The sequence below is a fragment of the Sorex fumeus genome, unplaced genomic scaffold (genome assembly GCF_029834395.1).
Source record: "Sorex fumeus unplaced genomic scaffold, SorFum_2.1 ptg000039l, whole genome shotgun sequence".
Lineage (NCBI taxonomy): Eukaryota > Metazoa > Chordata > Mammalia > Eulipotyphla > Soricidae > Sorex > Sorex fumeus.
This window is the reverse complement of record NW_026606096.1, coordinates 15,020,682-15,034,345: the sequence shown is the minus strand read 5'-3', so window position 1 is coordinate 15,034,345 and position 13,664 is coordinate 15,020,682. Positions and strand designations below refer to the sequence as shown.

General features: G+C 38.0%; 1 pseudogene; it reads left to right on the top strand.

Annotated features, from left to right (window-relative positions):
- Positions 1-1,506: 1,506 nt before the first annotated feature.
- On the top strand, positions 1,507-2,616 carry LOC130028148 (ribosome biogenesis protein NSA2 homolog; annotated as a pseudogene).
- Positions 2,617-13,664: the final 11,048 nt, after the last annotated feature.

Genomic DNA, 13,664 nt, shown 5'->3' with positions numbered 1-13,664 from the left:
GTGCACAAGGCAACATAATAAGATACTCTCCATGTCATGAGAAAATATTTTCAAATAATACATTAGATAAAGAACTAATATCCAAGATAGAGTACTCATAAAAATAAAAAACAAATTAATAACTCCATCAAAGAATGGGGATAGTATATAACTAGAAACTTCACTTAAAAAGATGTAGAGAGGATCAGTAGGTATATGAAAGAGCAATCGCTGATATTTATTATCTAGTAAATACACATAAATGAATAATGTGATTTTATCTCATATTGAGCTATCTCTTTGCATCCAGAAATTTAATGTTTCATGTTTTGATGAGCTGTGAATGCAAGGCATACATGCAAGCCAAGTGTTTTACAACTTAAACTATATCTCCAGCAAAAAGTGTCTATTTTTACCACAAAAATATTTATCTTTCCAAGAAAATTTTGTATAAACATGAAAACAGTGCATCAAACCATCAATAAATAAGCATAGCTTATATTTCTACAGTAAATCTTCGAATTCAAGTTTTAATATCATCATCACTTAAACAAGATTAAAGTGTATCAAATGTATAGTATTTGATTACAGATGTAAATTTTTACTTAAGGCCTGACAGTTATTTTAATTATCAAAATTAGATGCTTTAGTTCATTATTTATAATTCTTATCCATTTGAATAAAAATATCTTAACTAATCAAGCAGCATAGCTTAAAACTTACAAACAAAGCTAAAAACAGACTTTAGAAGTTGAAATGTCACTAACATAAGAAAGGATCTTTGTATGTTAGTAAGTACTGCGAAGGAAGGTCTTGTGGAGATGTAGTAAATTCACTTTCCTAAAATCAAGAACAACAGTGAAGGCCATAACATGGACCTTAGAGCTCTTCATGAAGGTCAGATTCCTCTACGTATCACTGAAGATTTTTTTCCATAGGATTAAATTAGTGAGTACCTAGGAATGCATTTAATTTTCTATAAAGTCAAAGATAAAGGATTTGCTTTAATTCTGTAGAACAAAATTATGTATTTTTAAAACCCAACAATTATGCTTTTTTATTTTTGTCTAAGTAGCCAGACCTGCTAATTCCCCATGACCTTCTTCTTGTCTCCAAACTAGTAAGCCCAGAGAATGCAGAGGAATGGTATGATAATCCAGGGCAATGAAGATAGATGGAGCATTAGAGAAACAATCTAGGAGAGAAGATTTACAACTTGACCTTCTGATATACTTAGAACAGCATCATTAGCTGTCCTAATTACTTTTTTCTAGCAATTAGATTTTTTAGATCTTTTTTTATTCTCAAAGATACTCATTGCTTATATTATCAAATTCTTACCTTAGTTTTTTATATAGTTTATTTTTGTTACCCTGATTTTTAAAAAAATCTTTATTATTTTATATATTCAATTATTTCTTTCTAAAAGATGTTTTGAGTTTTATATGTTCTTTTGTATTTTGATTTAAGGAAAAGAATAAATGACTATCCAAAACATATAAACTTTAAAAAGAACATTAGTTGCTCATGAGTTTCAAATGCCAAAAGTTCAGTACTTTGGATACTTGGGCAGCTCTACCAGAAAGTCCTGAAGCCATAACAAAGCCACAAACTGAATGTATTGAGTAACACCTTAAGCACTATGGATATTATTTGAATTTCCATGAGAAAAAGAGAAAGAAGATCAAGAGGCTTAAGAGCCTTTAAAAAAAGCAAAAATGATGATTGGCCTGAAGGCTAAGCTCTATCATAAACAGTGTAGTACTGAAAAAATACAAATGAAAAAGACTGTTAAGATGCATGAAAGGAGAATTCCCAAAGGAAAGAATGATGGAAAGACAGTACAAGAAGCCATACCTGTATATCTGGGTGGAAAGAGGGATAAAGTCCTTTTCCATATGAATAAACAAAAACAACAACAAATAAATAGCAGGGAATTGGGAAGTTCATCTCCAAGGAGAAACAGAAGTATTAAACATTATTCAGACAGGAAAGAGAAAGAAGAAAGCATGAATGAGGATGGTTACTAAACTTTACTTTGTTGTTGATGGCTTCACAAGAAACATAAATTTGAAAAATTCATTAGGCCAAAGGGCTGGAGCGATAGCACAGCGGGTAGGGCGTTCGCCTTACACGTGGCCAACATGGCCAGCCCGAGTTCGATTCCTCCGCCCCTCTGGAGAGCCCGGCAAGCTACCGAGAGTATTCGATATGCCAAACACAGTAACAACAAAGTCTCCAATGGAGACGTTACTGGGCCCGCTCGAGCAAATCGACGATCAACGGGAGGGCCTTTACCTTTACCTTTACCATTAGGCCAATGGGTTTACATTTCAAAAAAGGGTTTGTAACACATCTTGAACTGAAAGTTACCTTTCGCCTGCCAACACTTGGTGCAAAAAAGATCCTTCATCTTAACTCTATGCTGCCTTGGTGCTCTCACCAAAGGTACAGTCATGAAGGTGAATATGAGCAAGTAGGGCCTTGTCACAGAGGGAGGCAAGGCTATTTGGGAAAAACATGTCCAGGTTACCAACAATTCTGAAAATGCACTCTTACTGGTTTGACAGTAACTTCATACAAATAACTCCTTATAATTATGAAAGACTGCATACCACTGAGGAGAGCCACCATTGACTACCAAAATGCCTAATATGTATGCAGTCATCAAGAAAAATGCATATGATGTTGCACAAAACATTAAAGTAAGTGATCGTGTTTTTTTTTCCAAAGAGCATTAATGGTAAGGTAGTTAAGGTTCTTGCCTTACATGCTGCTGATCCTCGCTTGATTCCCCACACCCCATATAGTCCCTGAAGTCCAGCCAGGAGTGATCCCTAAAAGCAGAATCAGGAGTTAGCCCTGAGTACAGCCTGGTATGGCCCAAGTACAAAAACTAAATTAAAATAAGGGCACTGATAGAATGCTGAAATATATAAAACATATGTTAGTAATATATCAATAATTTGATGCATATTAAGATTTTAACATTGAAAATCAATAAACGCAAGTTAGTACTTTCAGATTTTCTAAATTAATTCTAAACTCCATGTACCATTGTCTTCACTTTTTTAATTTCTAAGTCTACTTTTTAACACTTATTATCTTTTCCTCAGAATACTTCCAGTGGACTAGCCTTGAAGTTATTATTATCATAGGTCCTTTTTATTTATAGAGGTTAAGGGAACTCTAATTTTACCCACATTTTAATAAATGCTATACTCAATTTTTATGCTTTGAAAGAATGATGTTCCATGAACTCTCGTGGAAAAGCCACACATTCCTACCCAGCTGCTTTTGGGTTCAGCTTCCTAACCAGCCTGCACTGACTGTTGATGTTCTCTGCAATCTTAAGTTTCTTCCTAATAATAGTGGTAGGTAGTTAGTGGGAACTTTAAGAGACTATTGTAAACATTAAAGCACACACTGACCTCTTTGGGGGTCCTCTCTTAATGGAGTTTTCAACATCAAGTCGCACAAGATAGATGTATTTCTGACTCTAAGATTTTCCGTGGATGTGTGCTTGTGGTTGTGTGTGTATGTGTGTGTGTGTGTGCACACGCCTGTGTGAGTGCACGCATGCGCGTATGGCCATTAATTCAGGAGAATCTTCAGAGGCACTGAAACTGTTTGCCAAGATCTCTAACAAAGTATCAATTGATGTTATAAGCAACCTTGAGTAACAGAAGAACTTACATCACATTTTTCATGGTTAATAAGGAACCTCTTGTGATTTAAACGGTTTCATCAGAGAACGCACCATTTGGGTAAGATTTAGAAAGAAGTTTCTCTTTGGAATGCTCAGTAATATTTGGTGGGAAGAAGAAGAGGGGGGTGCAATACTTAAAATACTGGTGAATTTCAGCTATTGGGTTCTATCTTATGGGAATCGTTTGTTAGTTTCAGAGGTCACAATTACCAGCAAATTTCTCACTGTTTCAGTTCAGTCTTTTTCCCATAGCGGTCCTTCCTTCTCCACCCTTTTAAGCTGCTTGGCACTGGCACTTCCCGGTTTGCCATCCCAAACTTTCCCTGGCAAGCAAGGACTCCAGGCCACCAGCAGTTCAATTATCCTTCTGGTTGCAGCACAGGTGTCCATGTCCTTCTTTGAGCTCTGGAGCTTCCAAAGAGACAAAAACAAAAAAACCCAAAAACCAAAAAAAAAAAAAAAAAACTTTCTCCTTCCTCTGGGCTTCTGCTAGCAAGTGTATCCGTGGAGTTAGCAATCTCAGCTGAGAGTGACCCTTTCTCCTGGCGCGATCCCCACCACGCCCACCCGGCGGTCAGGATTCGCAGAGCCCTCCCCTGTCCTGCGCTCGGTTCCAGTTATCTGGCCGAGGAGATGCGGGGTCCACCTGGAGGCTGTGCCGCCGCCTCCGCCCGCGCAGCGTTCCCCGCGTGAGCGCTGGATTATTCCAGTCTTTGAGCATGGCAGATTTCCACCAGATGACATCATGGGAGCCGAGTGAGTGCGGGCTCCCAGAGCGGGACTGAGAAGGGGAAGGGGAGGGGGAGGCGGGGAGGGGAGAGGGCTGGGAAGCTGAGCCCCAGCCGGGCTGCCTGCCACCCAGCTGCAAGGCCGCGAGCTCGCACGAGCTCTCCGCCCGCAACTGACAAAGGATGGGGAGATGCCAGCGCTCGGGGCTGCTGGCTGCACGCCTGCAGGCGGCCGCCTGAGCGACTTCACCCTCCGCGGGTGAGTGATGGCCCTGCGCCTTCCGGCCTGGCAGTGAGCCCGCACCCCCGGGCCGGGTGTCCCGGCAGGTGTGTCCCCGAACCCGAGCGAAGCTTGAGCTCTAGAGCGCTGCTGGAGCACCAGCCCCGGCAGCAGGTGCCTTTGCTGGCTGATCCAGAGAGGAGGGGATGATGCCTCTGGCTGGGATTCTGAGCTGGGATTGGGAGCGACTCACGGGCAGCAGGCTCAGCTCGGTAGAGTGGATGCTCCGGGAGCCTCCTGCCCTGGCTAGTTACCTTTGTTGCATCCCAGCGCCCGCTCCGGGCGCGCGAGTCCTTTCTGGTGGATGCCCAGTGTGAGGCGCGCTGTTTACACCAGCTCCACACTAGTCACAGAGCCGCACCCCTCGGAAAGCGCGGCATCAGTGACAGCCCCTTGGACAGGCTTGCGAGGTACTGGTGCGGGCTGGAAGGGGACCCGCACCTATGGTCCAGGGTGGTGCTGGGGGGCGAGGGAGGCGCTGTCAACCAGCTGGGCAACCTTTGTCTTGGGTTTAGAGCCTCTGCGCTCCAACCTGAGTCAGGTTTTCTCTTAACTGTGGAGTCGAATCTTATTGAGGCTCAAGCAAGCTTGGGCAAGAGATAATTGGTTTTCTGCTCCAGGAGGGACTGAGAGCCGGGGACTTAAAATAGGAGAAGGGTGCTGCGCGCAAAGGTGAGTGTGACAGCTATCCCGGTGTAGAGCGAACTTCTTCAACTCCAGAAAGTGACATGACCCACGGAGGCAGAGAGGCACCCAAGTTCTGTTACCCAATGGTATGGGTAGGGGGCAGCTTAGCGAGACTCACTCTCAGTCTTGTTTTCGAAGCTTTGGTTTTAAGGATTATTGTGGCAGGTGGATGGAGTTAGGGAGACTAGTGTCTTCCTGGTAAACCCTTTTTAATTATTTCAGAAGAGATTCGCTTGCTTAACGTTTCTGAGATGGGTGTGTGGTCTATTGTGCAGCATTGTGGACAGAGAAGAGATTCAAACCTTGCTTAGCATCTTACTTATTAGAGTTTCATTCTTTGTAAGTGTTAGGAACCCGATACTCCTGCTCCTCCCTTTCTACCCTCCTTTACTTTCTGCTATCTGGAAAGAGTTCTTTCTACTCTAAGATCCCAGAGAAGTGCCAATATTTATAGAAGTGTTTTGTTTGAATATCGATTTATTTCCAAAAGAAACATTTTATGAAAAAAAAAGACGCACGAAAATGTAACTTTGCTAAATTGAAGTTTGCTTTTTTGCGTTATTTGCTTTTATTTACTTTAATTGAAAATATTTAAATTTTAAGGTATTTTATAATTATGGTAATTATGAATTTAGTGTCTCATAAATCATTTCTAAATGCTAAGCTGATTTTTGGTGTAAAATCATGCTGCCGGTTCAGTATCTAGCAATGCTAGAGAATAAGAGAGACACAGAAATCGGTTATAAATTCAGAGGAGTGCTTTATTTTAGAAAAACAGAAAAGTTTCTTTTACTTGTTTAATTTTGTTTTGGGGGTACACACAGTTGTGCTTAGGGCCTTAGTCCTGGCTTTGCACTAGAGGTCACTCCTGGCAGAACTCTGGGACACCATATGTAATACTTGGGATAAAACCGTGGTCAGCTGAATGCTGGCCAATCCCCTTATCCATGTATTATTTCTCTGTCCACAGAAAACAATTTTTTTTCTATTTTTCTTAAAGATCAACAATCTTAATGATTTTTTTTCTAAAGTAGAAATATGAAAGTAAATTTCCCTGGTCAGGAATTAGGCACTGTTTTTCTGACAAAATTTGAGGTCTTTTCAGAACTCACATGTTGAAAAATTAGAGAAATAAGAAATGTGAAATATGAAAAAGGAAGGAGGTAAGAAAATTCGGTGGTTTAACTAAATGTCAGTGGTAGATCTAAAATGTGTTTAGTGGAGGTCATATTAGTTTGTTTTGGGAATAGTTCATGTTAAGTTTTACAGGCTTGGCCTCTTCTTCCAGGAAGTAGAAGATTACATCTTTGATTTTGTTATATTGTTGTATGTTGTTATATGCTGTAATCTTGTTAAAATTATGTTGTATATTACATTGAGAATGCAGTGGTCTGATTAAAGAGAGCTTCTCTTTATTTAGGACTTAAAAGGTTATCAGCAAATTTTTCTTTTGCAATTCAGGATAATTTCTCATTCTTTTTCTCTTGAATCTTTATCACAAAGGTATTTATGTGTTTTCTTTTTTACTTTATTACATTAATTTCTTTATAATGATGTTTAAGGAATTGCATTGCAGGCTGTTGAGAACCTGTTGCTTATGTTGGCTGTTCTCTACAAATGCTATAATACCAAATCTCTTTTGAAAATGAATTTTTTGTCTGATGATGTGCTACAAGATGAAGTATACCCACCAAATAGAGATTTTTATAAAATGCATATCTTATTCTGATGAGTCTGCTAGAATCATAAGAAGAATATATGTTACTAGGTCATAGTTTTGTCAAGTAATACTTCTTTTAATAATCAGATGTTTTATTTTCTTTATATGGGTATTATTACTTTATTTCTTTATATGGGTATTCTTTATATGGCTATTAAGGGTAACAGGCCATATTTTATTTATGAAATTTTTCATTTTATTTAGAAAGTCTTTCATCCAAAAAGGTGAGAAATGTTCTAGTTCTTCAAAATAGATACACTAGAATATGTGAGGAAGTCCTCAGAGTTTAGGCATACTATGATAAATATTTATGATTTGCATGATACATATATGTTTATAGCATTGATTTGTAAATACATGAATCAAAATTACGTCCTTTAAATAAAGGTAAAGGCCCTACCGTTGATCGTCGATTTGCTTGAGCGGGCCCAGTAACGTCTCCATTGGAGACTTTGTTGTTACTGTGTCTGGCATATCGAATACTCTCGGTAGCTTGCTGGGCTCTCCGAGAGGGGCGGAGGAATCGAACTCGGGTCGGCCATGTTGGCCGCGTGTAAGGGAACGCCCTACCCGCTGTGCTATCGCTCCAGCCCTTCTCAAAACATTCTTTAAAGTATTTCTTATTTTGTTATGTAGAACTCATTTGGGAAAGATAGCAGCAGGAAGAAAGGGTTTTCTTTAAAAGACATAAAGAATACTACAATTCATTGCTAAGCAATAGTGATATTTCAAGGTCATGGAAAAGTGCATCATGTCAGAATGCTGGAAACTTTCCGAGTAAAGATTATGAATGAAGTTTTGCCATTCGGTAGCCTCTTGCTTCCATTGTTTCGATTATTTGATTTAATAGTTGATCTCCATGATTCAGTAAAGCTCTCTTCACTTTTCTTGGGACAAAATTTACCTTAGTCTAAATCAGCAGTTTGTTTTATGGGGTTTTCCTATGGTGTAATTTGAATTCTAGTCAAAGCATGCCTTATGAATTACAAAATATTATTATTTTATTTTTTGCTTCCAGTCAAATGTTCATCAAACTGATTAATAAAACAGAAGTCTTGCCTTAAAGGTTCGGGCATGACAGCTTTTTCTGGAACTACAGGTTAGGACTGTAAACCAACAGTTATGGGATAGTTGAAAATAATTAGGAACATGACGATACATAATTGAGTATAGAATTTTTGCTAGGTATTGTCTTTTGTTGTTATTCTTTGGATTTTGACTTCCATTAAATATCTCTACTTCTTTCCTTGGAAATAATATGTCTTCATCTCTAACTGATTTGTTTTGCATTTGTCTTAGTTTTTCTTCATGGATGGTCCGTGATATATATATATATATATATATATATATATATATATATAGTCTTTACTTTTTCAGACTGACCTGCCTTAGTTTTATTGAGATATGGGTTAATGTCTTTCATGTGATAAATGCATGGCCTTCAGCTCTCTTCCATTCTTTTTCCAAAGAAGAAATATGTTTGACTCTTGAACTTCTTTTATTATTTTCCATTATTTTAGACTCTCCATTGCATTTTCTTATTTTTGAATGTGCGTTCTATGTTCTTTTCCATAAATGCTAAATTGTGACTTGCCTTTTTTTCTTATGTTCTTTTGAACAATATAATCAAAATTATTTTAGAAGTCTTTGTTTTGTTCTTGCTAATGTTGATAAATGAAATATAATAAGTTTGTTTTTCACTGTCTTCTTACTCTTAACTCCTAATGAAAACCATAAAGTTGTCAGAGTTTCCTGTTGGCATACATATAAACGGAGATAGCTTATACTATAACTCTCTCTAAGTAACTTGAACTGATTCTGTGCTAATCAACTTCCCCTGCCAGAAAATCCAGCTGCTAAGGTATAGGTATCTTGATCTTTCCCTGGTTCATTCCACTTTGAATTCAGAGTAAGACTTTGAAAATTGTGTTCCTCTTTTTAGAAGTCTCACTCTTTCTTTCTTTGTCTCCAATTATATGTGCACTTTGACACAACAGCCCCAGTCATATGGATGAAACCAGTCAAGTATAGCTTCACCATTTATTATTTCTCACTGGGATAATAACATTTCTAACTTTGTTCATCTCCAGCTGTACAAGACTGCCAATTTTTTACTGGATTTCCTCTCTCATAACAGAAGTCCTCTGCTTTAGCAAAGTCCCTATTTTCATTCTCTGGCTATGTGTCTAAGTTGACAAATGTCATCGTCACTCCCCATGGTAGGTGAGGGAAGGCATGCTAAATTCAGCTTATTTTTTCAACACACCTTTCAACTGGAATTTTGCTTTGTCTTGTGTTTTTTGCTTTGTGATATTATTTTTTTGCAGGGGTTGGGGGGCTCGCCTGACTGTGCTAAGGGCTATCTCTGCTTCTGCATTCAGTGATCACTTCTGGTGGAGCTCTGTGGAACCTTATGGGATGCCAGAATTAAACACAGCTTGGCTGCATGTAGGCCCAACTCACTGTATTATCTTTTTAGCTCCCTCTATCTGGAATTTTGAACTCTCTAGTTATGGTTTGTTCAGAAGCTCCACAAGTTTGTTGTTTTGTTTTCCCTTTTTGGGTCATACCTGGTGATACACAGGGTTTACTCCTGGCTCTGCACTCAGAAATAACTCCTGGAAGTGCTCAAGGGACCAAATGGGATGCTGGGAATCAAACCCGGGTCAGCAACTTGCAAGGCAAAAACCCTTCCCGCTCTGCTATAGCTACAACCCCTCCACAAGTATTTTTAACAGACTTTTTTTTCTCCTTAAGCAGGTAGGGCGTTCGCCTTACAAGCGGCCAACATGGCCGACCCAAGTTCGATTCCTCTGCCCCTCTCGGCGAGCCCGGCAAGCTACCGAGAGTATTCGATATGCCAGACACAGTAACAACAAAAGTCTCTAATGGAGACGTTACTGGGCCCGCTCGAGCAAAATTTTGATTTGGGGATGGAAGAGTTGGGCCACACCTAGAATTGCTTAGGGCTCATTCCTGGCAGTGCTCAGGGTCCTCACATACAACAAAAGTGCCTTAACCACTGTACTATTACTCCAGAAGCTTTTTTCCCATATTCTTACTCTTTTAGTTGTTCTTAGTGGTACAGTAGGTCTACTGTGAATTATTTCAGCATAACCATGAGCTGAAGTGGTTCCAGTCTACAGTGTCCTAAGAAACAGTGAATTCTAAATCCATTTGATGTTAAAAGTGTTACTAAATTCTCAGGGATGCAGAGATAGTATGAAAATTAAGGTGCATGTCATGCATGCGATGAGCCTCAGTTTATCACAAGGGTAGTCCAAGTTTGATTTTCAAATGTTACCAGATTGACAGGGATGGAGAGGTAGTATGAAGGTTCATATGAAGGTAGTATGAAGGTTCAGATGCATGTCATACCTGTGACCAAGATCAGTTCATCACGGATATAGCCCAAATAAATAATTCCCAGCACTACAGGGTGTAAACAACTCTGCATTCTGGGGTCCTGAAATGTGTGTCTACCCCTCTGTTTGGGCAGGTGGGACTTGTCAATGTTGAAAGCCAGTGATTCAAACAGTAAATTCAAATTCATGACAAGAAACATAATAAATTGACAAAAATCTTTTTTGATCCTAGGAGTGATGTACACACATATAAAATACACACATACAAATAACAACCTTCTGAATCTAAGTAGCTCATGTTTTCCAAATCATTTCATTTGAAAAGCAATGCTACATATAAGGAGTGGATACAATACGTAAACCCCCTCTTAGAAATAATTTCCCTTTGTTTCACAAAATTTTACTCTGAAAAGCAACTGATATACCAGACAATTTGTTACATGTATATTTTAGAGTTAATGGATTAATAAATAGTAAGGTAAAGGTAAAGGCCCTCCCGTTGATCGTCGATTTGCTCGAGCGGGCCCAGTAACGTCTCCATTGGAGACTTTGTTGTTACTGTGTCTGGCATATCGAATACTCTCAGTAGCTTGCCGGGCTGTCTGAGAGGGGCGGAGGAATCGAACTCGGGTCGGCCATGTTGGCCGCTTGTAAGGCGAACGCCCTACCGCTGTGCTATCGCTAGTCCCCAATTAGTTGTTTTTATTGTGTTAATAAAATTAAATTGCTACTGTATTACAGAATTTTGGATTCCTATTTTACTGGTTTTGCTAATTTCACCAAAATTTGCAATTCAAGGAAATAGAAATAACTTATTTCTTACCTCAACTTATATTCCCTATGATATGATATTTCTTAGTAATATGCCTTGATATATCTCAAAGTAATCTAGCACATACAGTGTAAAGAGATGTTTAAATATTTATCATAATATACAAAACTACTATCATTAACATCTTCTATGTTAGTGAGATAATGTAGTTTATTTTAATAGATTGCTCTAAAATTTTATGATGTATAAAATCTCTTAAAAGCAAGTCATTAAAATCATTCATTAGGGCCTGGAGAGATAGTATAGCAGATAGAGCATTTGCCTTGCACATGGCTGACTGAGTTTGATCCCTAGCATCCTATACAATCCTTTAAGCACTGTCAGGAGTTTAACCCTAGCATCACTGAGTGTGGCCCCCCCAAAAATAAATAAGTAAACAAAAAAACCCACTCATTAGTAGATAAAATTAAGCCTTGATCAGTCACAACTGAATAAATTAATTGGGTATTATTAAGATAGTGAATTTTTAGAAAATATAAGTTACAGTCTAAGACTCTTGGTTCTTAGAACATTCGTGTTAAAGGATAATCATTCTTAGAAGATGAATCTTAAGAATAAGTCCTTCCTTAGTCAAGTAGACAAAGGTTTAAAAATTAATTTCTAGTAAGTATAATGTTACTATGAATTTCTATAGACCTTAGTAATGAAAATGTCATAGTTGTAAATTCTAGAAATTGTTAAAAAATGATGAGAAAATTGTTTTCATTATAAATTGCATATTAGTCCAGAAAGCCTTAAATATAGTTAAGAGATGTGCAAATGGGAATCTTAATGTTAGAAGTCTAGTTACAATAGTATTCTTGTATACAATAAAGTGTAGCTCTAAACTATTGACAGTGTTACAGAACTATAGTTAGTTTCTCTCCTACTCTTTTCCTTTACTTAGAATATTTTCATAGTCTACACACTTCTGATAAGTTGATGTATTTTTACAATAAAATATAAATAAGTAGCAACTAAAATGTGAATATATGAAGAAAAATTAAATAGCATATTAAAACATTAAAGATGAAGTTATTTTGTGGGTGATTGTCACTATTTAACAGTTTTCTACATAAAGATTAAATTACGTAAAAATAAAAGTGGTACTTCTATTTTATGCTGTTATTTTACTCCATATAGTGACAACTAATGCAAAGATTTCTTTGAAGAATTTGCCTCATAAATTAAAGACGTGTGCTTCTTACTTACCGAGTTTGAAGAACAAATATTTGTCTTAAATTATTGAATACCTTTACTAACTTGTATCAGTGAATTACTAAGAGGAAAATTGAATATTGCCAAGTGTTATTTTGATGTGCTTATAAGGAGACCAAAAAACAATCCATATTTCTCCCCCCCTCCTGTTCTTTGAGTGATGCCAGCAGTCATATCAATCTATGCTCAAACCTCACAAGTCCCTCAGTCCATCATGCACTTTAGTCACTTAGCAGCTGTGGTGTGATTTTGATGATGTGCATGTCAGCATATGGGTGCTCAGAGGGTGTCTCTGTTTTTAAAGATAGAATGCTTTTTTGCTAGTTCATTTTTTCACTTAAGAAAAGTGATTTTACAGGGATCGTTTGTTAAAAACAATTTGACATTTGATTTAAGCAGGACTCAGATTCTCTACTAAGGAATGGGAAAAAATGAGAATTGGGAAAGAACCTTGACTCCAAGGTATTTTGAATTATTTTGAAATCTCCCAATAATCACTAATGAAAGCATACCAATCAAATTTCCTGTTATGTTTAAATGTTGACATTTCTACAGTAACACTTGGATACTAATAGCATGATCCTAGTACAGTTTTTATGAGAGAGATGGTAGTACTGTATAAATTCACCAACAGAATAGATCATTCTTTTATCTAAGCTAATAAAGTGCTCAGGTATAATTCTATTGATATATGTAATAAATTCAATTTTTTTATTAAATCACACTGACAAACACATTTAAAAAGTTGTTCAGGATTGAATTTCTTATAATGTTCCAACATGCGTTCCATCACCAGTGTGCTTCTTTCTAAATGACAGTGTGCTTCTGTCTAAATGACAGGAGCAGGAACTTAACAGGTACTGTTTCAAGTACCCTACAAACCTCAGGGTGAATCTAGAGGCAGGCCAGCTCAAGGAAAGAATGGAAGTCATCATTGCTCTGGAGGAATCTAGGTTAACTCAGTCTGGGCCTACTCTCAGCATGAAGGAAAGAATGTGGAAACCAGGATTTCTCCCAGCCCTGAAGAAGGGATGGGATGGACTCTTTTCTGCCAGGACATCTCTGTGGAAAATGAGGTCCAATCACATCCAGTTCAACTTGAAGGCTCGAAGCCATCCAGTTCGTCGTGGGACATCTTATGGCCAGGCCTGGGTAACTCTGACATGC